Source organism: Pectinophora gossypiella, chromosome Z (assembly GCF_024362695.1).
Source record: "Pectinophora gossypiella chromosome Z, ilPecGoss1.1, whole genome shotgun sequence".
Classification (NCBI taxonomy): Eukaryota; Metazoa; Arthropoda; class Insecta; order Lepidoptera; family Gelechiidae; genus Pectinophora; species Pectinophora gossypiella.
The window spans coordinates 19,117,890-19,144,326 of NC_065433.1; positions in this window are offsets into that span (position 1 = coordinate 19,117,890).

Sequence of the window (26,437 nt, forward strand, 5' to 3'; positions counted from 1 at the left end):
ACTACATTTGAATTGCATGCTGCGTAATTGCAACTGAGAAGCAGTTTTTCAGTTGTTGGCATAACTGTATACTACTTGCAAACCAAATGCAACAGAAGGCAATTGTGGTTGATCAGCACCCGTCAATATTTTAGCTTATATTATAACCGATATGTTATGCAAACATTGTACTGAGTTCACCACTAATAGATTCCGATCTAATGGATTTTATTGTTTTCTTACTAAAATAACAAATAAACAAAAAAAATGACGAAAAAAATGTAAGAAAGAAAATGTTGCGCCTTAACAAGAACATTAGGCAAATTCATTATGTTCGTCATTTATTTCAGCGATGCGGATTTATAGATTTCATTTACCTAATTTTACGAACATTATGAGATAAGTTTCTTTCGCGCCGGGCCTGGGGCAGAAATGACCAGTCTTCTTTTGTGGGACATACCTACGTCTGATAACGTGGAAAACTATAACTTGAAAAAGTAACTAAATAATTTTGTATCACCAAATTTAGCTGTAGACACATAAAGCAAATATGTACAAAACAGCATTCGCCTATTCAGTTTTCTAATACACAATGTGAATTTTGTTGCAAAATATGTTTTTCATAAATGATATTCAAATAGTCACGGTCGACTTGTGTGCACCACACAACACACGCGGGTCTTCAGTCATCCGTCAAAATACCGCTCAGCGTGTTATATTGTCTACCAACAACGAGGGTGGATACATAATATTTTTGGTAAAATAAAATGGAAAATACTGGCAACACTCTGGCCGAATGTTTTAAACATTAGCGACGGGGTTGTATCGATATTTTGTTTTATTTTTCCAACCTGATCACCGCTATGATGGATTGACTTCAGGTTAGATGTGGAAAATGTTTTATGGGTTCGACCTCGGTCTTGTATTTTAAGATTTGATCCTCTTTTTCAATGAATTGTCCTGGCGGATAAAATGGTATAATAACCCCTTTATTATTAGCAAGTATGTACTTCATGACATAAATGTTTAAAATATTTTATTGGGTTGGGAAAAACGTGTAATGGATAATGACACAAAACAAAGACTAAAAGATAAACTATGTTTAAAACATAATCCGTATATGAAAGAAGTCCCGAAGACCGCGGCGCTACTGTCGCAGATTCTGCATAGAATTATTATGACTTGTCAAGTTAGTTTCATTAAAATCCGCCGACTTCGTTCGTGGCGCGAAATACTATTTCAAACCTAGTTTATTTTTAGTTTGTGTTTTGTAGTAACACTGTTAATAGTATAGTGTTACGGTTTTAAATATTAAAAATTTTGGAAAAACCCACGACGGTAAAAAATTAAGCAAAATTAAAAATTTTGGAAAAACCCACGACGGTAAAAATATCATCGAAAAAGAATAAAATAATTCAAAACCCCCGACTTAACCCAAATATTATGTAACGAAATATTATATTAGACTTAAAAATACTTTCTAAAAAAGAGTTGATATCTCGAGACATCGGTAATAGATATACTTAAGTACCTAAACAATGAATATGGATGTTTACTTACAGTTTTTTCCTAACGTGTCTGTTTCTCGAAGATATCCTTAAATGTAGCGATAATAATTTTACCATAATACATAACCGAGGAATATCCGTCGGGGGCTGCCATTAACCCAGCTAAAGTTTTTCTAGTGACGTGAATACAATTACTGAAGAATTGTAGATGTTTAACGACGATTTAAAATACACTTATGAGTATGATTAAATTTTTGTTGAAATTTTATATAGAAAAGGCAGCCCCCGACGGATATTCCTCGGTTATGTATTATGGTAAAATTATTATCGCTACATTTAAGGATATCTTCGAGAAACAGACACGTTAGGAAAAAACTGTAAACATCCATATTCATTGTTTAGGTACTTAAGTATATCTATTACCGATGTCTCGAGATATCAACTCTTTTTTAGAAAGTATTTTTAAGTCTAATATAATATTTCGTTACATAATAATTGGGTTAAGTCGGGGGTTTTGAATTATTTTATTCTTTTTCGATGATATTTTTACCGTCGTGGGTTTTTCCAAAATTTTTAATTTTGCTTAATTTTTTACCGTCGTGGGTTTTTCCAAAATTTTTAATTTTGCTTAATTTTATTTCAGACTTTTTAGAGAGCATATACGAATTATAATCTATATAATGTGTAGGTAAGATCTCGCAAAACAATAAGTGTGATTCATCCTACCACATAATATTAAGTCCCTCTATAACACTCATCTGAGAACATGCACCAATCACACACGAACTCATTCCTGAAATCCGCATTGAAATCAGACAATACGTTTTAATTTTAATAATATTGCAATATAAACGTTTCACACTAATATAGCAGCGCCTCCTAGTGAGTTAATATCATAAGACTTATCTTAGACCATGGTCTAAGAATATTATTATTAGGAGGTATTATTATTGAATGGTGCATGCACCATTCAACTACGAACCCATTGCTGAAAACCGCATTGAAATTGGACAATTCTTTTTAATATTATTGCAATACTATTTTTCACTAATATTGTAGCACCCTCTAGAAAGACGTAATTTTTATATTATTTGGGAACATGCAATAAGCTACCACGTACACATTGCCGAAAACAGAATTTATTGTAATCGGACATTTCGTTTTGATTATATTGCAACATTGTTTTGCACTAATATTGTGGCACCCCCTAGTGAGTTACAGCCATGACACCTGTCTAAGAACATGAACTCATCAAACACAATCCCGTTATTGAAAACCGCCTCAAAATCGGATCATTAGTTTAAAAGATAGGTGGTAACATTACTTTGCACAAACGCACACACAAACATCTCTCACCCTAAACGCATATACCTGCTCCGTTCCGTCGTGGGTAATAAATGTAATTAAAATTATACTAACCGTAATTAACAACACTTTGCTTTACTTAATACATAACATACATAAACTGCCTATATACGTCCCACTGCTGGGCACAGGCCTCCCCTCAATCAACCGGAGGGGGTATGGAGCATACTCCACCACGCTGCTCCACTGCGGGTTGGTGGAGGTATTTTTACGGCTAATAGCCGGGACCAACGGCTTAACGTGCCCTCCGAAGCACGGAATCATCTTACTTTTTCGGACAATCAGGTGATTCAAGCCTGAAAAGTCCTTACCAAACAAAGGATAGTCTCACAAAGTGATTTCGACAATGTCCCCATCGGGAATCGAACCCGGACCACAAGATCGTGAGCCTAACGCTCTAACCACTAGACCACGGAGGCTGTTTACTTAATACTACCTGATTATTGAGTGATGGGTTCAAGTTTATGAATTAAATGAGGATTAATTGGATGAATTTGATTCACTTGACCACACAATCCACGTGCCACTTATAGTCGATCTTGATTTTTCTTTAATCTTCGCCAATCACTTCGTATTATCTACAATTTATTGATTGTGATCTTCTCTGAAATCTGGCTCGAAGGACCATGAATATGCCTGATATGCCTTTTTACTGATTTTTAAGGGATTTAGGTAGCAATGAAACAGCACCGTGTTCGACGTAATTACGTGTAATCAATGGAACCGAAAAAAAAAAACGCCTGTCAGAAACAATTAACTAATAAAAACTATTGCAAATAAATTGCTATTATAAATTGAAGAGGCGTTTCGGATAATATTTATTCTAAACACTAATATTGTGGCGCCCCCTAGTGAGTTACAGACATGACACCTGTCTAATAACATGAACTCATCAAACACAAACCCGTTATTGAAAACCGCATCAAAATCGGATTATTAGTTTAGAAGATAATTAATAACATTTCTTTGCACAAACGCACACACAAACATCTCTCACCCTAAACGCATATACCTGCTCCGTTCCGTCGTGGGTAAAAAGAGTAAATATTGCGATTCAAAGTTAGATAGAATTGATTTTCTTGTCGAAAACAAAACAAAAGTAGAAATTCATTTTGCCCGTGTCTGAAAATAAGCTGCTTACTTGAACCCTCATATTCATGATCATAAATTTAATGTCACAAAGCATAATAAAACGCATGAAAAAGGCTACTTTATAATAAATCGGTCCAAATCTCTTGATAATATAAAACCTTTGGATTATAATTTAGTAATATAAACAACCTTATACTCAAAGGAGTTAGACTGAACTTCCTTTGAATTACGATGATGTTATTTTAAGTTCATATGTATTTGTCAACATGCCAAAATAGCCCTTTGATTCCTTTACACACTGTCCCTTCCCGATCATAGGAAGCAAATATGAAAAACCCTCTTTTAGAGGGTCGACATGAATAAAATCAATTTGGTTAAAACGATACGTCAAGCGTCACCCCTTTAAGGCAAGTAGACAAAAATAATAAACAGGTAATCCTCTTTTGTAATAAGCATGAAACCGGAAAATAATTTTGATTTCCTCTTATTACCCGGAGCTGAATGTTGAGTAGTCCGTGTATTAAATTTCATACGTTACTAACGAGGCTGGTAGGCAATAAACAAACTTCTAACAAGCAATTTTAGGACTGAGTACGGACAAACGAATAAACTTTATGTATATTAATAATAAATTAATCCATTGTTTTGTACACTCTCTGCACGTGCAAAACTTAAAATTCTATTTGAAAATGGAACGGAGCGAGAACAAAGGAGTGTTCCATGTCAACGGTATTTCCGTTTGAAAATGGAATGCGGCGATCCGCGACCGTGTCCAATGACCACCCTGTCTGCAACCCTGCCTTTTTGAAACGTACAGAAAATATATCTAAGGTACTTATGGATTTTTTACAATCTTATCTCTTGCAGCAGCTCAAAATTATATTCCTTCTTTCGAAACAGAATTTTCTATACCTACCGACCATTTTTGCATCAACCGTATGATCTACAAATACATTCATTCTTTTAATCTTCTTACAGTTCAGCCACCCTTTTGGAGTTGTAACTGCAAATAAAAAAGCGCTTTTCACAGAAAAAAATTAATAGTAGCGACAGTGGCAAACATCAAACGTAATAATTGCAATATTTCAAAGTCTCGCTTAGAAAAGAAAACAATAAGTTTAAAAGACTTTATGAGTGCATGAAAATAGCTTTAGGGTATTTTTACCCCCATTCAAAGAAAGGGTTAAGTGTTAGCCCCTTTGGCGTCGACAGTAATTAATGGGCAACTTCAAAGATTTTTATATTTGAAAAAAGAAATTCTTTGATCCGATTGTTTCAATTTTGCTACTGATTATTACAGTTATTGGTGTTGAAGTGTACAATATTCTTAGATAGAAAAAAATGTAAAAGGTTTGTACTTTAACTTTTTTTGCAGTTGGCAAACTAATCGCATCCTATGTCGATGTATGGAAACAACAGTTTTTCATCGGCAAAAAAATATATTTTGCGATTACTTACATATTTGCGGTTGGTAAACTAATAACAACCTATTTTGATGTATGGAGACAATAGTTTTTCAACGGCAAAGACAAAGCTTCCTCTGAACCCTCGGAGCACAAGTCGGACTCGCACCCGACCGGCTTTTTTATAGTAGCAAAAAGCCTTTGCATTATTATTGACTGTTGTTTCGTAATACTTAATATATGTATTTTTATACTTACTTATAGATTATTTTGTATGATCGTCGTGGAAATCCTTGGGGAAGGCCCATGCCCAGCAGTGGGCGTCGTTCGGCTGATAATGATGATAGATTATTTTATAGAAGTATGATGATACACATATTAAATTCAACTCCGTAATCTGATTGAAAGTAGTGAATAATATGTTTATAATGTATAATAATGTACCATGGCTTCTGCGAATAGACCTCGTATAGGAAATAGACGACCAATCTCTGTAAAAAGAGAGTCCGCGGCGCATCTTGTCACAAGCGACGACGGTGTGTAATGACACTGGACAACCGATATTGTACATTATTTGAGAGCCATAACATCTTAATTTGAGTGACCGAACTTATACTATCTACATGACTTAATGAATACGTATATACAACGCTATTTTAGAAAAATTCCTTAGCGAATGTGAGGATGTCAGCGCTTCTATGCGTTATTCCTGGCAACACAAGCAGCATGGAACCCTTTTTAATCTAATCTAGGCTTTAAAATCCCACATTCTCAGTTTATTTTACATTCTGCACCACGCATATATCATGCATCGTGCAATTTATATTGTCCAAATAAAACCAATCTGCATAGCTCTCTTCATTAGAATACCGACATTGGTTACATGATTAAACGCCTTTACAGCCATAAAGCGTTGTCGACACTCACAATACAGTTTAACCCGAACCAGGGTTGCCATTAACAAAATGTATGATTAGGCTGCAAATTTATTGTCATCAAAAAATTTGCGCCACTACTTTCAAATTCAAATTCAAAAATATCTTTGTTCAGTAAGTTACATAATTACACTTAAAATAGTCATTTTTACACAAGGAACGTTTCATCCGCCTAAAACTACTGCAGCTTCTCACAGCCTACTCGTATAACCGGGTAAAAGAAGCAGCTAGAAAATTCTCGGCACATGGTCTTAGACGTTCTTTAAAAGAAATCATAAAATATTGTTACAGAATTTAGTTATTTGGCTGCCTAGTTTCCAGACATTTAATCTTCTAAATAATCACGACCCCTATAATAAGCTTTTTTACTATTTAGCATAACTACTACAGATACTACTAACTATTAAGTTCTAAGTTATGTAATTGTAATCTAATGTCAGTTTTGAGAATACTGTAAAATGGTAAATTTATTTCTCTCGACAAATTATTATTTAATTTCCGTACACTTCTTCAAAATCCGCGTCGTGTGAGAATCGCCCTATACTAGCCTACATATTTTATACTACATACATACATAAACAGCCTATATACGTCCCACTGCTGGGCACAGGCCTCCCCTCAATCAACCGGAGGGGGTATGGAGCATGCTCCACCACGCTGCTCCACTGCGGGTTGGTGGAGATGTTTTTACGGCTAATAGCCGGGACCAACGGCTTATCGTACCCTCCGAAGCACGGAATCATCTTACTTTTTCGGACAATCAGGTGATACTGAAAAGTCCTTACCAAACAAAGGACAGTCTCACAAAGTGATTTCGACAATGTCCCCATCGGGAATCGAACCCGGACCTCCAAATCGTGAGCTTAACGCTCTAACCACTAGACCACGGAGGCTGTTTCATTATTATACTTATCGTTACTTAAATATGACATTTGTGTCTTCGCATCGTTACCTTTTCGAACTCGTGCAATATAAAATGTTCTCACCTGCCAGCCCTGCTATGGTGCTATTAATCGACGATCTGTTAATCACTGGTTTGGTTTATTGCTCACCGGCTACATATCTCCTGGCCAATTGTTATTTATAGCGTTATTGTGAATTTGATCACCCTGTGTGGGCATTACGTGGTTTTTGATTCCCGCTTCGAATTAAACTTCGCTGTTGTGGGTTGGTTTCTTTATGATTTATGCTTCGTCTACTCAGGAGTATGAAATATGTACTGATATAATGAAAAAGTATATTATATTTACTTATTTTATTTTGTTGTAGCTAGTAAGTATACAAAAAATGTGTAAAGTTTTTCACAACTCGTATCTTCGCATACTCATCATAGGCCTCTACATCTTGATCAGATGATGTATACAGCGTTTCTGTGGCAACGTCTTATATGGCTGAAAAGTCCAATACGGGAGCAGCAATAGCGGCACGACTGGCATTTCAGCAGGGTCGTTAGATGGTGTGGATATTGAAGCGACCCTCTCATGTTTATGTATTCTCATACTGAATGTTTAATAATTGAAAATAAATCCTGATTTAAGTGTGAGAAGTTGAATATGTTGCTAATATCCTATATTCTCCTTGAGACACCTCTCCTCAATATTAGAATGAAATAGAACTCGTCATAAAACACCATATTGATGTCTTTTGGCATTGCGAGCAGCAACGAAACTTATTTCTCCTCTTAAGGAGTAAAATTCCTTAATTAAAAAGTAAATTCCCATTTCATTACCGTTTCAAAACACCTAATACCCATCATCACTTAAGTTGCAAACCTAGTCGATGGATAGACACTGTAAATGCATCTGAGTATAAATCAGTGTGAGTGTGATAGGTGTAAGGTAAGCTCGTCAATCATCAGTGCTCAATATCTTCTAATTGACAGCTCAAGTGGCGACCGCTTGCTCCTAGACATGCCGACTCATCTGTGATAAACTCCCCTATACAGGCTGGTTCTAGCAACAAGATACATATATAAGCTATCTGTATATATACCGTTATGAATTATATTATACTATATATATAATACTAAAGAGCCGCCTCTAAACCTTTTAGCGACGCCAGATGCAAGACGACTTGGTACTGAAGGCCTTAAACGAATTTGATAAATTCTACAGTCACGGCTAACCAATATATTATATTATAGTTCATCATATCGGAGAATCATTCCCAATTTAGTCCAATATCACTACAATATATACACAATAAAAAATATAGAACTTACAACAGAAGATCGTTAAATATAATGCGGCTAAAATATCTGGCGTATATTATTTACCTCGTTTATTAAGTAAATTGAATTCACGAGTGCACAAAGTAAAAAGGTAAGAGTTCCTACTCTTAGCTTGTAAAACAACTAAATTTGCTACGAGATGCTTTACATGCTACATCTAATAATTTTCTCAGCGTCTCTCATTCTTTGAGCAAGAATTACAGGTAATGTGATGCTACGCCGTAGCAACACGCTACGCCTTAGCTAAAATGTATTTATTGTCTTGAAACTTTTAATCAATGGCTACTCATGAAACTTTCAACTAGATAATGCTTTGTATATTATAGGGTAAGCTTTAATTGCAAAGTCTTTTTATTTGTCTATATTATTGCCGTCTGTATATTTATTCAAATAAAGCTACCAAATAAAGCATACTCATGCATGATTGTAGTTCTTTAATGTTTTTTACTACGTAATTATTATAGTTGAATATTAATAAAATGAATACGGTACGGGTCATTTGAGCATATAAATCTTTCGGCGTGTGATAAAACGACACATCCTGTACGTAAATGGATCGCTTCACCTCGTTCCTAGCTGTCATCGCCAGTACGTCGTTAATCACAACCTAGCTAACGTCTAAGCTAGACTTCGTCTACACCTACGCTAACACCTAGATATCGACCAATTTATATTGTTTTGTAAAGCGTTGGTATGATATTCTTCACTTCTCAAAACAAGCTTTTATATTTTGAAAAGTTCACGTTTTGTATTTAGAATTGTTATTTTACTTCTATGGAAATAAGTATTTTCTTGTCACATTCTTATGTTATTTCTTTATTTAATTATTTGTTAATAACTAAATAATTACTTAACCGAAATTGTGAAATTTATTTTTTTCCGAAGCAAATGAGAAGGAACATGTTTTCATAGGAGTTTAAGTATATACATTTATTTTTATTATCATCGGGAGCCTTGAAGGTTTCCAGGCACGCTCAACCATCAGATCTCCGGGGACCGGATAGCCAGGGTTGCTCGCTTCAAATAGGTAGCAGCGTGGTCATTCAGACCAATTTACGGTTTGCAAGGGGTTATCATGTCGGTTAAGCACTTATCCTGCTGGGGGATTCAATTTTGTTGCACTGTTTATACAGCTATAACCAGACTCCCCGGTGTAGCAGATCACTACTATAGTTTCGGTTTGCTAAACGAATATTGGCACGCCAAACCACTATTATGAAGATTTAAAAGCTCTCTTTAATGCTTCTATAAAATCATACACAAATATTGACTAGGTATTTGCATAAAACAAAAACGTATGCACAACACAACACAACGGGTCTCCTTTACGTGGAGCATTATTTACTTTAAATTAGTTACATCTATTACTAGCGTGTATGACACCGCGTTGTAGTTAACATTATAGATTTATATAATTAAAACACATAATACCGGGTTCTTACCGCGTTAATCAAAGATATGAGACTCCCGATATTTAAACACTGATGTCGTCCCGTGATCATGGCACTTGCAACAGTGTTAAAATATCAGGAGTCTCATATCCCTGATTAACGTGGTAAGAACCCGGTATTGTGTTTTAATTATGGATTTATTGAAGATAGGGCTAGTGAAGTGTTGCGACTTTTTGAAGCCGATACCAAAATTACATACGCAAGTGTCTATATACGGATAATTTGCGTCTCTTGTGTTCTCGTACTTAATAAGGATACTTGACTATGATGAGTATTATGTACACCAGACAATACAAGACAACCGCGCATGTTATTGTTCCAAGCAGACGTAAGGTGAGAGTCCCAGTTTTCCGCACCATTTATCGTGCATGTCACTTGTTTCTGCGGCCCATTTGTCAAAAACTCGGATGTCAGTACTCACGCTGATTTATGTTCCGACAAGAATGCAATCCTTATAATGGATAAATATTGTATTATTTTTTGTTCAGCCATTGTTAGGGTGACAATCTGATATTAAGGACGTCGAAATCATTTTCACGATTTTTTTTCAAGATTCGAGTTTATTAGGATTGTAATTCATTGTATTCATATACTTCATACAGTACATGGCGACATAAAACTGTATTTTCAGTTAAACTTTTTGCCTTACTCCCACCGAGGTAAGCAAATAAAGTATGGAATTCTATTTTCTCCTATCCTAAAATACTTCTCCTGCTTCTTCCACAGCAGACCATACTTATACTCGACCGACCTCGACCGTACCCGTACTACACCGTATACTAATAATTATATTAAATGAACAATAAAAATTAATGTTATTTGTTTGTAAAAAAACATAGTGCAATTGAATACATACCACATACCCACTGAAATTTTATTTCATTGTTATCATTTTCCACTGGGATTCGCACACGCGTGAAATGTAATACCTACTGTAATTTTAATACCAACACCAGTTTCGACTTGTGTTAAAAAATACGATAGGCTTTCAGATGTAATTTCGTCGCTTTACACATTGGTTTGCTGTTGATAAAAACCAATTGTCTCGTTATTTTTTAATTTATTTTTTATTTGCTTACATACACAACGTAATAGCGAATTGTATATAATTAATAAATTTTACTCGATATAACACAAGAAGATAAATTACAAGAAGCGACAGCGTAGTGTTTTAGTTTCATAATTTATTTTATGTTTTATTTGGTTAAGGTATTTATGGCATGGGCCATTTGCCTGATTTTAATAAATAAATATCATATCATATTTATGAATTGTACCTGTATAAAAAGCTACATTGATTTATTTAATAAAAAATATATCAAAATCTTATTGTATAAAAGTGAATTACTTAATTAAATACTTGTTGACAAGACTTATATTAGAAGCATGTATTAGAAGATAAATATTAGGAATCAAATATATGATTACAACGCTACCACACTAGCAGCAATAACTGATAGAAAAAATACCCTTAATAAAAATGGAATGGATCAAATATTAAGTATAAATGTCACCCTAGCAATAGTGGAGCGAACTCAGTACAGATTCGGTTTACACCAAATTGAACTGCCATGCCGCCATCATTTATCATCATACGTAATGATTCCATGTAAATTTTCGCCAATATTAAACTTTTTCTCATTTCCTTGAGTGTATAGTAACTTGCAATGAACCGTTGCAAGTAGTCAGAAGGACGCAAGTATTTTCCATCAATCAAAATACTTAGTAGAATTTAAAGATATAATAATGTTCCGTATGATAATAAACGAAATTATCGATTTCGAAATACAATACTTCGTTCAAAAACTGCAACCGCTGACATAGGACGTAAAGCGGCCAGACTTAAATGGGATTAGGCTGAACATGTTAGTCGCATGCACCTTGAGCGGTGGGCACGGATCGTTATGCATTGGAAGACTCATGGCAAACCTCGAAAGACTGGACTGACCGGACGCACAGGACCGCAATAAATGGAAAGAAGAAGGAGAGGCCTTCGCCCAGCAGTGGGATCTCGTAGGCTAAATTAGATTGGATGATAATAAAAAAAGCTAGCATTTTGGGGTATTCTAATTTGCATCTAAAATACATAGTACTATTCTGAATATAAAGGAACAGAATGCCACCAAAGGTGATTTAAATGATTAAAGATAAGAAGCTACTACGAGGAGCTCGGTGGCGCAGCGGGAGGAGCTCGGTGGCGCAGCGGTTAGCGCGCTCGGTCTGCGATTGTTGAAGTTAAGCAACTTTCGCAAAGGCCGGTCATAGGATGGGTGACCACAAAAAAAAGTTTTCATCTCGAGCTCCTCCGTGCTTCGGAAGGCACGTTGAGCCTACATTGAGGCTACATTAGCAGTCGTTAATAACCATCAATCCGCACTGGGCCCGCGTGATGGTTTAAGACCCGATCTCCCTATCCATCCATAGGGAAGGCCCGTGCCCCAGCAGTGTGGACGTTAATGGGCTGATGATGATGCAGAAGCTACTAGATAAGAATCTAGTAGTAAACTCCAATAGGCTTAAAAATAACAATCATAGTGATAGTAACATTATTAATAAGTAACTCGTCTGATGGAATTCAGATCTCGACCAGACAGACAATGTAAAGTCTATCGTCTCTAGTATCTCCACAAATGAAAGGATATTCTATACTAAGGCTTGGTAGTAAATAGGTGCAATATTTGCCTGTTCAATAACCATCCCAAAACAAAAACACTTCAGCAACCATATTAATTCCTAAGTATTTACACTAATAACAGTTTACCTGGGAGGAATACAAATAGATCACCTACACTAATTACATGTACTATAATCCCGCTATAATTAAGCTGAGCTCGGCAATCAAGCAGTCTACTCAATTGACATAGGCCGGAATTATCGGCGTTACATAATTAGGTTGTTGTCTGCATGAGAGCAAATTCAGATATTGATTTGTGGCCAATTACTGGCGAAGTTGAATCTCTACTTACTTGAACACGGTTTGTTATATGCCGTGGCCTGAAGCTAGGTTATAACGTACGGTCACGTGTTAGTCCAGTTCCCGTGGCCTATTCCTACCATCAGACCAGTACCCGACTGAACAAAACTTACTTATCAATGTGTGTATTAAGAAATGAGGAGATCCGCAGGAGAACTAAAGTCACCGACATAGCTCGGAGAATTGCAAAGCTGAAGTGGCAGTGGGCAGGACACAGTGAGGAGAACCGATGGCCACTGGGGCGGAAGGGTTCTGGAATGGCGACCACGTGTCGTACGACGCTCAGTAGGTAAGCCCGTTACAAGGTGGACCGACGATCTGGTGAAGGTCGCGGGAAGCCGCTGGATGCGGGCAACGCAGGACCGATCGTCGTGGAGATCCTTGGGGGAGGCCTATGCCCAGCAGTGGGCGTCGTACGGCTGATGATGATGATGATGGTGTGTATTAAGTAAAGAAAGTAAAATCTGTTTTAATGCGACGAATGAGTGTCTAGTATAAGATTAAGGATTTAATAAAAAAAAAGTCTTAATGAAATCAACTATCCTACATTATAATACGTTAGCCTTTGACCATAAGCTCTAGTAAGTAATTATGCGGCCCAAGGTGGGAAAGGGTAAGTAACCTAACCTAACCTAACCTAACAAATCCCTTTTACCACGTATTGCATAAGCAACACCTAACTACTATAACAAGTTGTCACGCAACGAACCAAATCCTAAATATTGATAGATGCTCTATATTCACCCTCTGTAGATATTATTCATAAAGCCATTCGCTACTCAATTATATACATTTGTGATTTTATTTACAGATTGAATCCAATTAAGGGCCAACTTAATCAATTAACTCCCAACAATTGGAAAGCAAAACCCATTAGCAGTTTACTTACACCGCTTCAGAATAGAATTCAATTTGCATACGAAACTCTCTGTTAACAATCTTTTTATTAGTGGACAGTAGGGACAAGGGTCTATTGTCCGTCTCTCCGATGTCCATTTCGGTTGCCATGAATATTTCAACAGGGTATTAAAGAACTAAAGATAATTAAGAAAATCTATTTGCTTAATGTCTAAAGCTTATCTCTGTTGAGATAAGGCGGAGCTTAAAATATCGATTATTAGCGAACCTGAATAAAAACGCTCAAAGTCCAAATTAAAGTCGCATTTTTTCCAGCCACCTAACCCCTGAAACGCGTGTCGGATTCAACAGGGCTTTATTGCTTGGAAAATGGGTAAAAAAGACTCCAGTGAGCAAAAGTCTTGGGCCATCAAAACGAACAAGGCATGATATGTAAGCGGCTAAGCCCATCTTTTCAAATTACCTAGTTCGCTAATACTTTTGGCTGGTTTACAATCAAAGAAAAACCAAGTGCATATCGGACTACGCATGATTCTGGCAAAGATTTAATTTTAATTTAGTTTGCTAGTTTCAAAACTAGCTCCATCTCTTTCTTGGACTTATCGTAAGTATAGGACAGTACAAGAACTATTTTAAAACGATTGTACTAAATAAAAAAAACCGTTTCCAATTTTGCAACTACAGTCAAAATTTCTATAAAGACAGTTCTTAGCTACAATTTTAGTTTTTCACCTACCTACCGAATTAAGTGTACCTATGAATTAGGTACTAAAAAGACCTAAGTGACGGAAAATAATTATCTCTTCCGCTTATCACTTACACGGCCAAATTACCCTCTGAGCTATTCAGAAGGAAATCAGTTCAAAGGAAATACAAAAGCGGCGAAATATCGCGATGTCCGCCACAGAACCCCGAATGACCAGTTCCTGACGGTAAATTTAGCATTTTTCTCAACAAGGGGTGCTTGCCCCTTTCGTTTGTCCATTGAATAATATTCGTATACGTGCTATTACGGAAAATAGAAAAGAGGCGTTTTGACCCTTCCGCTTGTGTATTATTTATTGTGTTCACAAATAATATCAATAAATCGCTGTTTAAGCTACATTAGCTTTACTTTTTTAGTAGAAAAAGCCGTATTTTAGCATGATGGTCCTGTTGCTTACGTGTCCATTAGTGAGGAAAAGTTTCCGCATACACAAACACATACATATATCGTTGCCTTATAAAGAAAATCTCGAAAGCGGTTTTTTTTAAATGATTACGTGATTTTTGTTAACAAATCAACAAGCTACTTTCAATCCAGGTACAACCTTGTGGTCTCGATTTTTACAAGGGAATGAAATTGAAAGATATCGAGGTTTGTTGAATAAAATCACATCAAAATGTCATCATCGCCCTAGCATTATCCCGTTTTTCACAGAATACCTAACCTGAAGATTTGACAGCGACGCAGAGAAGCAACTGCCTGTCTGACCTTCCGACCCGCGAAGGGAAAACCAGCCCAATACAGGTTAGGTCACATACCGCCGAAAATATGCATTGTGTGTTTCCTCACGATGTTTTCCTTCGACAATCATTGGTTTAGGTCTGTGCTGGATCCGAACTTGCGACCTCAAAGTGAGACGCAAGCGTTTTGCCAACTGGGATATCAAAGTCACATTAGAATGTGATTTTTCAAAAAGTCTATTATTACGTGCTTTTCACTTTAAGGCGACGATATACGATCAAGCACACACGCACGTAAATGTACATAAACTCCAGCGCTTCAGTTCCCCAATTCTTTTCCTCATAGTGCGATGAACTTTCAACTGATTACTGATCCCATACGCATTTTATATGCGTAAGTACATACAACATTTGAAAGTTTGTTGACGTTCATGCATGAAACATAATAAAATATACAAAATGTACTTTCTTCATTTTATTTTAAAATAAGACCCTTTAAATTTTATAAGAGGATTTTCTATAAAGCAGCTTGGTGTAAGGCGCTGGCATGGCGGTGTTACAACCCCAATTAATCATTCGAGCAAGTTTCATTAAAGTATGGTGGGTAATTAATATGTTCATGTCATGTCGGACGGTTTTCACAAGTTCGCCTCTCATTAAGATGCTATAAATTTAAGACGAAGAGTATGCACATTTTAGCATATTATATTGTCGAAAAAAGAGTGTAGGTACCTATTCTAATATGACTATTAAGTAGGTACGTACGGACATTAAAAGTCTTTTCAAATATTTTGATTAAATTGAGAATAAACACTAGCACTCCTTGTTTAGCATTGAACAGCATTTTATCCCTTGTACTTTACACATATATTGCAACTTTCAAATAAAACTAAAATCACTGCAGCCGTTTTAAAATGTATTCACATACAAAACAGATCGTCGTAATGAACACGAACCTACAAATACCGGTCCCATTTGCAAATTCTCGTCAACCCTTAATCTGGCGCTTGCATTTTACGAGATCTAAGGCAATATCTGTCAATGTCCTTATCAATAAATTGTGGACGTTTAGAGCAAACGACGTCGTTTGACGGTTTGAGGCAGGCGGCCGTAATCCGCGGTCTATGGGACCCCATCTGCGCTGCAAGGGTTAAGTCGCGACAAATAGACCATTTGCAAATAATAAGACGCAATGAAAGAATAAATTAAGGGTTTGGTAGGTGGGGCGCGTTGGACCAGTTGTTGAGTTGTGACAATAGAACACTCGATGTTTTGTCTCGACGTTTCGGCTTATCCACGATAATGTTAATGCCATAAAAATTGAAAATTATAATAAACACATTGGAATATAAGTAAGTGACAACATCCAATAAAAAACCGGCTACTTCACCATAACCGCTACAAAATTTATGTTTATACACTAGATTAAGATAATAATCAAAACAAAATTAATTAAAGTCATCATATATCATCTCGCGCCTGGACGTCCCGCCGCGAAAATGTCTTGAGACGCGATTTGCCGTCTTAGTGAATGGCAATTAATAATTATTGCACCTACTTCCGGTCGCTTCCGGGCGGGGTGGCACTTCCGGCGGCAGGCGCCGAGCTGCTGAGGGAGACACAATGCTTCAGTATCCTATGTTAATAAACATTATTAACAGTCGAAGGATTTTGATAGCGTTGTTGAAAAAACACTTGTTAAGTTTCCTCTTAGTCGGATTGAAAACTTTTCGATTCCTTTTGCTTCAGCGATTATGATTCACCGACAGTTTCTCTTTTCTATTTTCTTAAGTACCTACTTAGATATTATTATTATATAGATTCGTAGTCTGCCAGCTCTTATTTTCAAAGATAAGGTTGCATAGCAGCTGAACAGCTTTTCCGACATTATCACATTATAAAATCTATGGTAGAGTTCAAAGTTTTAGGCCAACTTACATCTCAGATTTGATTCAAAACATTAACCCTTTCACAGACAGAGAACATGGGTCATTGATGGTTCATAATAGGTTACACCACAATACACACAATACACAATAGGTTATGACACCTTAGAATTGGAACGTGTTGAAAAGTGTTAAATGCAGCCTCCTTTATTTTGATGACAGTGAAGTCAAAGCGAATAAAACAATTCACGAGTTTATTAGACATTATCGTAGGCAGTGCTTATTTTAATGATGACCAAGTCAATTAGCTTTTAGCTTTTTCAGTCTGTAACGAAGTTTTTGGTCTTAAAGTTCTTTGTGACTTCGCCTAAGATAATGAAGTTGATTCTAGTTTTAATTATTCCAGTCGTTATTTTAAGCACTACTGTACGTTTATTGTCTACGAAATTATCTGAGTGCAGTTTATTGCTCACGTTGAGACAATAATAACGACTATCTGCGTTGGATGCAGATTCTCATAACTGCACCCTAGTATATGTAACTAATGTAAATACGGATCTATAGTAAATTGAACGGTAAAAACGTTATTTATTACTGAAATAGATCGATCAACGTAATGTATCTATTATGAAATTATAGTGGAGTCAGTAAAACCGGAGCTTCCTATCTAACTTCTACCAGGGACAGGTCAGATTTTAATGTCTTTTTCTTTTGTTGAATATGGAATATAATTATATGGTTCAAATATAAAGCCTTTTGAAGATTGAACATTGAAACCATCTGACTGACAAACGGACAGACGCAAAAACGGTTTAGCGGTACTAATTGGAAACCGTCTCTGTACAGAACCAGAAAATGACTTTATATGCATTTTTTATAATAAGATGTTTCTGATTTTAAACTATAGAAAAAACTACCCATACAAAAGAAAAACCACGAAAATCGGACCTGTTCCTGGCAAATTAGAAGTGAAACCCTTTATTTACTCCACTATTATGCTTTCAATTGATTATAGGTAGCCTATTTATGAAAGTTACTGCTGAAAACTTACTCCAGACGTTACTAGTACAAAAACAATGCATTCCACTACTTGCAAATAACCGAATTGTACAAATTGATTTAAAAAAAAACTTTTATTTCTTTTCTGTACACAACCATATAAGACTATCTCCGCCCCACATCTCACTATACGTCGTAACACATCATTAATCTCTGATCTATGTGACATTTAATTACCTAAAACACCATATATTAGGCATTCTTCCGTCCCTTGCCCTATGGGATCCGTCACTGCACTTACAACTTTATTTCAACTGAGTTCCTGCAAATAGGTACCGTATTTCAATGTTATAAAGCACAAAGGAATGCAAAAGCTATCATGGGGTAGGCAGAGTAATTAATATTGTCTTTCTTATTGCTTCACGCCTTAGATTTTATTGCTCCTTATCTGGTTTATTGTATGTGTATTACAATCGCCTTTGTCTTGTTGCATCATATATGTGAACTTATACAATATAAGTACTTTTTCATGACAGAATAAATAAATAAATAAATTGTCTTTATTGCAGAAATCTTTTCATACAGAGTTTCAAATAATTAATTAATAAGATGTGTTAAGCACAGTCGTTATAAATACAAATGCCAAATTTGTTTCTCATTCATTAATAATGACGGATTGAGTAGAGAACGCACGCTACTATATACATAACCTAAAATCAGAACTTAACTAAAGAATAAGGCATCTTTTATACTCTATAGACTAGTTGAAATTACAATGAAGACATTTGTATTTGACTTTTCTATGTAGTCTAATGCAGACTATTGTCCAAAAATTGTATTCTAGTGTGAACCGCTGACAAATACTAGGACATTTCACAGTCTGGCGATCACTTTTGCAGCGATAAAAGCATTCACAATGGATTCACTATTTTAACTAATGTTTGACATTTGTTACAAAAGTAAATATAAAGCAGTAAGTAATATATAATCCTGCCACGTGAAGTATGTACATTTTTTACCACACACACATACATATATTCACACATTATCTTTCTCCATTGTTGTTTTCACTCTACAAAAGAGTGGGTCTCCTGGTACATATCTTCCTTGGAAAACATTCTAAAGAAAAAAAATATTTCAGTCTAGATATTTGTTTAGGTACAATTTTACGTACATTAACTACTATTTAGGTGTGTGGGTCAGATTGGGGTGTACTGTTGCAGATATTAATATGTTATATAAAATATGAAAATAATCTACCTGAATGTAAGGGAAATTCAATGTAAGTACATCCATGAAACGGGAGGAATTATAATGATAAAATGAGCCGCAGTTCTGATGGTCAGAATGGCGGGTGTACTATGTTGAAAATTAACGTAATAGATAAGATACGGTTAGGTGATATTTACCCAAGAAATGTGCACACAATGTACCTCACCTACCGAGGAAACCTACAAAACAAATTTATTGTCAGACCACTTTCACACTATCTATACATTAAATTTTATAGGGTTTTTTTCATTCAAAATCGGACGTACCCCTGCTTTTTTTGACATGACTTATTGTAGATTTGCCGCAGATGACATTAACTACTTGGCCGGACAAATGGGGAACGCTGAAGGCTCTCACCCGGTACAACGTTTAAGACAACAGGCCTGAGGGTGCCCAGTTGGGCGCGAACCTCGGCTCGGGGCGTCGTCTGAGAGGAAAAATATTTGAAAGAATTAATCGATCCTAGTGGGTCGATAGCGATAAGCGCTGATTGAAGGAAATCGTCAACCACGCCGGCGGGTTCGGTATCGGGGTTCTGAAGTGTTTGGTGTCGCGAGCTGATTGTCTGCCTCTATGGCTAGAGTAACCGGGTCGTCGGGATCTTATATTACGTCCTTCGGGACGTACCCCTGCAGAATAGGAAGTTAGGCCTTTACTTACTTCATTGATTCGACAATTAGTTTTTACCTTACATATGCTTAAGCGCTGAAATTAGAAAATGATTATTTTACCCATGAAAATAAGTGTAACAAAAGTAGGTACTCATACTTACTATTAATACCTATATACTGTTAATCCACAAATCATGCGACATTAGAGCGGTAAGAACATCGATATCTTTACGGTGAAAAATGTCCCGAGCATCGGACATTTATTTGATGTCTCCCAACCGTTGGTGATAAATGTGTTGTGTGCGCCCCAGCTACCTCCATGCATTCGCCGCTATGTATCCGATTTGACACTTTTCATTTTAATTTTGTCACTTGATTTCGAATACAGATTTATCATTTTATATTCTGTCAATAAGTATTTTATGTAAAATATATTTATATTAACATTTCAGATACATTGTGAATGTTGCATTTCTTGACAGTAGTACGAGTATTTAAATCTAATCGAATTAAATCTATTTCTTTTTACTAAGTACATTACAATATTATAATTATAAATATTATAATCTCCACAAAACCTTAATATCTTTACATATTTGATGACTACAAATCGATACTGTTATAACTACTTATAACATGCTTAAACACCGTAATATATTTTCATAACTTTAAACGTCTGGCAAAACGATTTATACTGCACTTGTTCATCGAAAAACGATTCCTACGCTCCAAACAACCCTTTTCACCGTAGAATTCCGTTGCCAATCGTAAATTTATCTCCGAAGCTATTAGTTCGATAAAATTCAACTAAAACGATAAATAAAGCCGACTTTGACGGATGGCCAGTTTCCCCCGCAAAGAATACATAAACCACCACCAATTTACTGTTACCAAACTATACCTCTTACATTCTGCGCTCTACGATACACGCCAATAAAGTCGTAAAGATCTGTATAAAGCGCAAAATTATTCTTGTAACATTTTTGTATCTGTGTCACTTGGGAACATTTTGTCCGAAACTAAACTTATTTACTGGCGCCCACTGAATAAAACATTAGTAGAAGAAAGATGTTCACAAATCGAATTGGAGAATGATTCATTTTGTTTTTTACCGATATTCATAAATGATTACGGGTTTATTTCAACTGCAGGGAGATAAGGGACCTTACATACAACAATTTGCCAATGAAAAAATCTATTTTGTCATGGCCGGCAACGCGGCAACCCTTGCAGTCTGTAGCCCGCGGTCGTAACCAAATATGTCATAAACAACCAATAAAATAAATAAAAAACTTAAACCGTCCAATTTTAATTTCGCCTTCGGTCACAAAGACAAACATTTATTTTGAGCCAGATCAATTTTACACACCACTTGTTATTGTTGGGTTCGTTTGGTGACAGGTACCTACAGGATTTTACAATATTGGTAGGTAGGTTTTAACAACTTTTCCGACAACGGGTTTTTAATTCGAATGGCTTCGTTTGTTGGAATTATTCAAGTTTATGTTGGTAATATCTCATATGGATGCTCGTATTATATAAACAGGGATGTAAAGCAAACGTGTCATGAACAATATTAAATTCTGGAAGTTCCCTTCGCTCCGGAGGAACCAGTCTGTGAATATTAGCGTCGTAAGTTTCATTCGACGTACGGAACCCGACTTTTGCATTTCCTTGCACTTACTTAGAGCTGCGAAGAAAAATCCAGGTAGAGGTGCATTTTTATTAAATATTTTGAGTTTTTGAGTAGATACTTTACATGCAGTTCAATTAACATCGTGGGCCATTTACCTGCTCTAGTGTTTAGTGTGTGTTCCAGCGGCCTGATCTGTACGTTGTTTTATCGTCCACTTATCCTGGTTTTCATTGTTGAACAAGCATTAAGTATTTTTACTTGTCATCAATCCTTTTAAGTGCGAAAGTTAAAGAATGAAAATAATAAGACTTAAGTATAATATATGTTTAAAAATATAATTTACAATTTTCTTTTGCTTTTTTATTATAATTTTTAAAACCTTAGGTTTCCTCGGCTTTTGCCGGTTTACTGCCATGCACGGGCCTAAGCCAAGTACATGACAGGGTCACTCCTTGCGTTAGTATTGTGTGGTACAGGTAGAGAATGTGTGGGTTGTGTGGTAGGTTGTGTGGCTGATTGTGTATTAGGCTGTGGGGTGGTTTGAGTGGCTGTAAGTATGGGAGATTCATGTTCAGTTTGCAAGAATTTTCTGACTAATCTGCAGGTATTCAATATTGCTGCTTTCTGTAGAGGAATGTACGTGTCTGGTGGTAAGTTAAGGGTTTTGATATTATTATGAAATCCTCCCGATAGTATTCCCACAACTACCCATCCACACTTAGGTATTAGCTTTATTATAATATCTTAGTAACTCGATGTCTACTCGGAGTCAGTTATAAAACATGTCTCAGAAATCGGAAGATCGATTCGATGAACTCGGCTAGTGTATTTCTGTACTTATGCAAAATGTATGATTTATGCACATTCGCCATCGGAGTGCAAATGTGCAGTTCGGGCGTAAGACGACATCCCTGCCACTCGCGATATGCATACGAGATCTTACGGAAATACGATTACAAAAGTTAGACTAGAAAGGCGTCATAGGGTCCTTAGTGAGTAGCTTTCGAAAGGGAGAAATATAAGGACTAATTACAACATAATATGCCTCGTTCACATAGGGGCCCATTACAATGCAAGTGCAAGCGCGTGGCGAATACGGTATTTGAAAGATTTCGGTTTATCGTTTATCAGTAGGTTAATCGCTAATATTTATAACAAAATTGTTTTATTTTACTTTTTAAAGAATATAGGTTCGCGTTTGACCACAATCTCACCTGATGGTAAGTAACGATTTGGATAGGATGGATGACGCATACCTAGCAAAAATAATGTCTGTAAATATGAATATCTCTATCAAAAATAAAAATTGGCAAAAAGGTATGTTTTAGGATAATGTACAAGATTATTGTAAAATTGACAAGTCGATGAGCAAGCCGGCAATAAAATCACGCGCGAAAGTTTATTTTAATGTCAGCAAAGACGATTAAATTTATTCACGTGTACGGAATGACGTATAAAACGCCACAGAACGTGTTAAACAGTTATAGCGCATAAAACTGTTTCCTAACTGAACCATGTTATTGCCTCTAACCGTTTACGGTTAAAATTTTAACGGCGACACGTGAACGTTTTTTGAGATATTCTAGTTTGGCAGGTTTAACGTTGAAAATTTTATCGTGGTTACAAAACATTTTGGGATATTATATAGTTACAGTAAATAATTTATAAATAGAACTTATAAAATAATGAATTGCAATAATTAATAATGAATTAATTATTCATAGGTGCGGATTCCAATATACACCATATACTGGTGCTAATTCCTGTAAATACCATCTAATTTTATTTTAAGTTATACCTGTCCTTTTCTTATCCGCCGAAAAGGAAAGGGACGGGTAATCGACAAGCATAAAATTTATGGAACACACGTCAATTTTAAGCACAAATCTAAAACAACCGTCTAAAAATTTTACATCAGTCAATAACCCGACACAGTTAAGTAGACAGCACGTCAAACGGATTGCATACCAGCGACATACCTTTTGATTCGCCCGGGTTATTCATTCATTTACTCATTCTTCCTAAAATTAAGAGCTGTGAATCATCCGTCCCTTTCCTTTTCGACGAATATGAAAATGACGGATATAACTTAAAATAAAATTAGACGGTGTCTGCAGGAATCGGGGCCAATTTCATTTTAAGTTATACCTGTCATTTTCTTACCCGCCGAAAAGAAAAGGCCGTCCCTTTCGCTGTGTAATCGACAAACAAAAATATTATAAAACATACGTCATTTTTAGACAGAAATTGAAACAACACTCCCAAAATTTTACATTGCCGAATAACCCGATCAAATTAAGTTGTCAAAACGCGTCAAATGGGTTCCATACTAGCCAGATGTCTATATGATTCGCAATGTTATTTATTTATTCATTTTAAAATTAACAGATATCAATCATCCGTCCCTTTCTATTTCGGCAGATAAGAAAACGACAGGTAAGTATAACTTAAAATAAATTTAGGAGGTGTCTGTAGGAATCAGAGCCATTTACCGCCTAACCTATGAAACATAAACAAACGGTGAACCTGTGTGTCTGAATAAATCAAATTATTTGATAATTGGATTCTATTTTCTAATACCTACTGATATTCACACATTTACTGTTTGATTATTTTTATTGGTAAAACGATAAGTATGTAACTTGTACCTAGACAGTTGGTTGTACTTACATACCTACGTACAATTCATTAAAATCTAACGTATCTAACTATCTTTGTATAAATAAGTACTAACCTACACATGTTTTTAAATACCTATGTTGACAGAAATAGTGATAATATCATCACAAAACATTACCTTTCTCTTCTTTAATAAACGGTACTTGCGATTTCAAAGCCATTCAAAATTCATATTATTTGTACCCAATGCGAATCATACATGTACCTACTCACATGATAACTGAATTAGTGATGTATGATCGCATAACTAGTGTGTTTAGATCTTGATTTAAACTAAAAACATCTCTAGTGCATTGGTTTAAGGACTTCTACGTATATTATTACATACTGGTGACTTTATTGAATAATTCTCTTTGATGTGTTTTCGGTTGTTTGATGAGGCTTGTGTGCAAAGATCGACCTACGATATCATTCAAAATGTAGATGATCAATATGGCAAGTTAAGTATAAAGATAAATAAATACCAACCTAAATAATATCTTCAAATGCTGTTGTCGAGCTTCGCAAAACAACTTGCAAAAATTAACATTTTCTCTGGCGTTTACTGAAATGATAAATTATGACAACTTTGATTCCGATCGAACAAATGGTTCCAATTGCAACGACAACACAGTTGCCAAAATAGTTCAATAATCGTAGCAATTCAAGTCAATAAATAATTTTGACTTTGATGGATGGCTATGACCAGCCCTTTTCGCAAACATACGCTTCCTTTTAATCAAGATATTAAATCCTTATTACAGGGAGTTAAGGTTTACAATGCAACGAAGTTATGATACGAGGATAATAATATCTTGGTATTCTTGGTATTGTAAACTGATATAGGGTAGGGCAGTAATAATTTGTATCTCCTATAGAGATGCGTATCAAAAAATAGAAATGTGGTATACAAACAAGGAGTAAAAATTGAAGAAACAACAAAAATGGTATTACACCTAATTAATTTTAATTCACTTTACATTTATTTAAAATCTTGACCTAATAATTTACTTATTTAATAACTATCTCTACATCAATCAACTGCAGGGGGTAAGGAGCATACTCCAGTACATTGCTCTACTGCGGGTTCTTCTCTTCTCTCGTGTGGGTTAAGAGGTGGATTACCAACCTCATCAACCCTGGTGTGTCAGGGTTACTATTGAGCCGCCAAAGGCCCCTGATATGACTCATGTAACGACTACTTACTTACATGAGTAAGTAGTAACCGGGACCAACGGCTTAACGTGCCTTCCGAAGCACGGATCATCTTAATTTCGGACAATCAGGTGATCAGCTGTAATATCCTAACCAAACTAGGGATCACAAAGTAATTTTTATGATATTTCCCAACCAGGATTCGAACCCGGGACCTCCGGATCGTGAGTCTAACGCTCAACCACTGGACCACGCAGGCCGTTACTGCCGGTTAATATATAATTTTTGCTTTTTGATTATTTCTGACGTGGCGTAATGAAGTTTTGCCTTGGATAGTATTAATAGACTAACGTCATATCACAAACGTAAAAACCCAGCACGTAAGTAATCTTCGATGCACAGGTACTCCAGCTAATTCGCCATGAGAGCACACACAGCTCAAAATAGGAACATTGGAACTACACGCTGATCTTCAATGCATTAGCCAAGGACCATCGCTTCAGCAAACACATGCCGTGGCATCATACCTTCGGGGCGTAATTGGCTAAGTGCCGGCCGCTTGTTGGTTTAGAATTAGCTGAAGAGAAACAAAGCTGTAGAATAGCAAACAGGCAGACTGAACTGATAAAATCTAGTCGGGATTTTCAGGTGACTAATAGTTACGTAATTACTCATCCTAAAGTTCTTTTAAATATAAAATTTTACAGGCACCTAAAATAAATAATAGTAGTTGTACGGTCAATTTGGCTGTGTGGACAGATTTTAATCTAGTCAGAATAAAACCAGAGATGTTATGGATATGAAATTTTGGACACGGATTTAAGAATAATTATTACACCGGATACGGTTACGGGTAAGGATAATAAATTATTTCGGATTATCCGTTTGTTTCGGATAATTTCGGCTAAAGATATTATTTTTTAAGGAATTTCAAAAGTAAATTACAAATAAGTAGGTAATAAAGTGGTTTTATAACGAC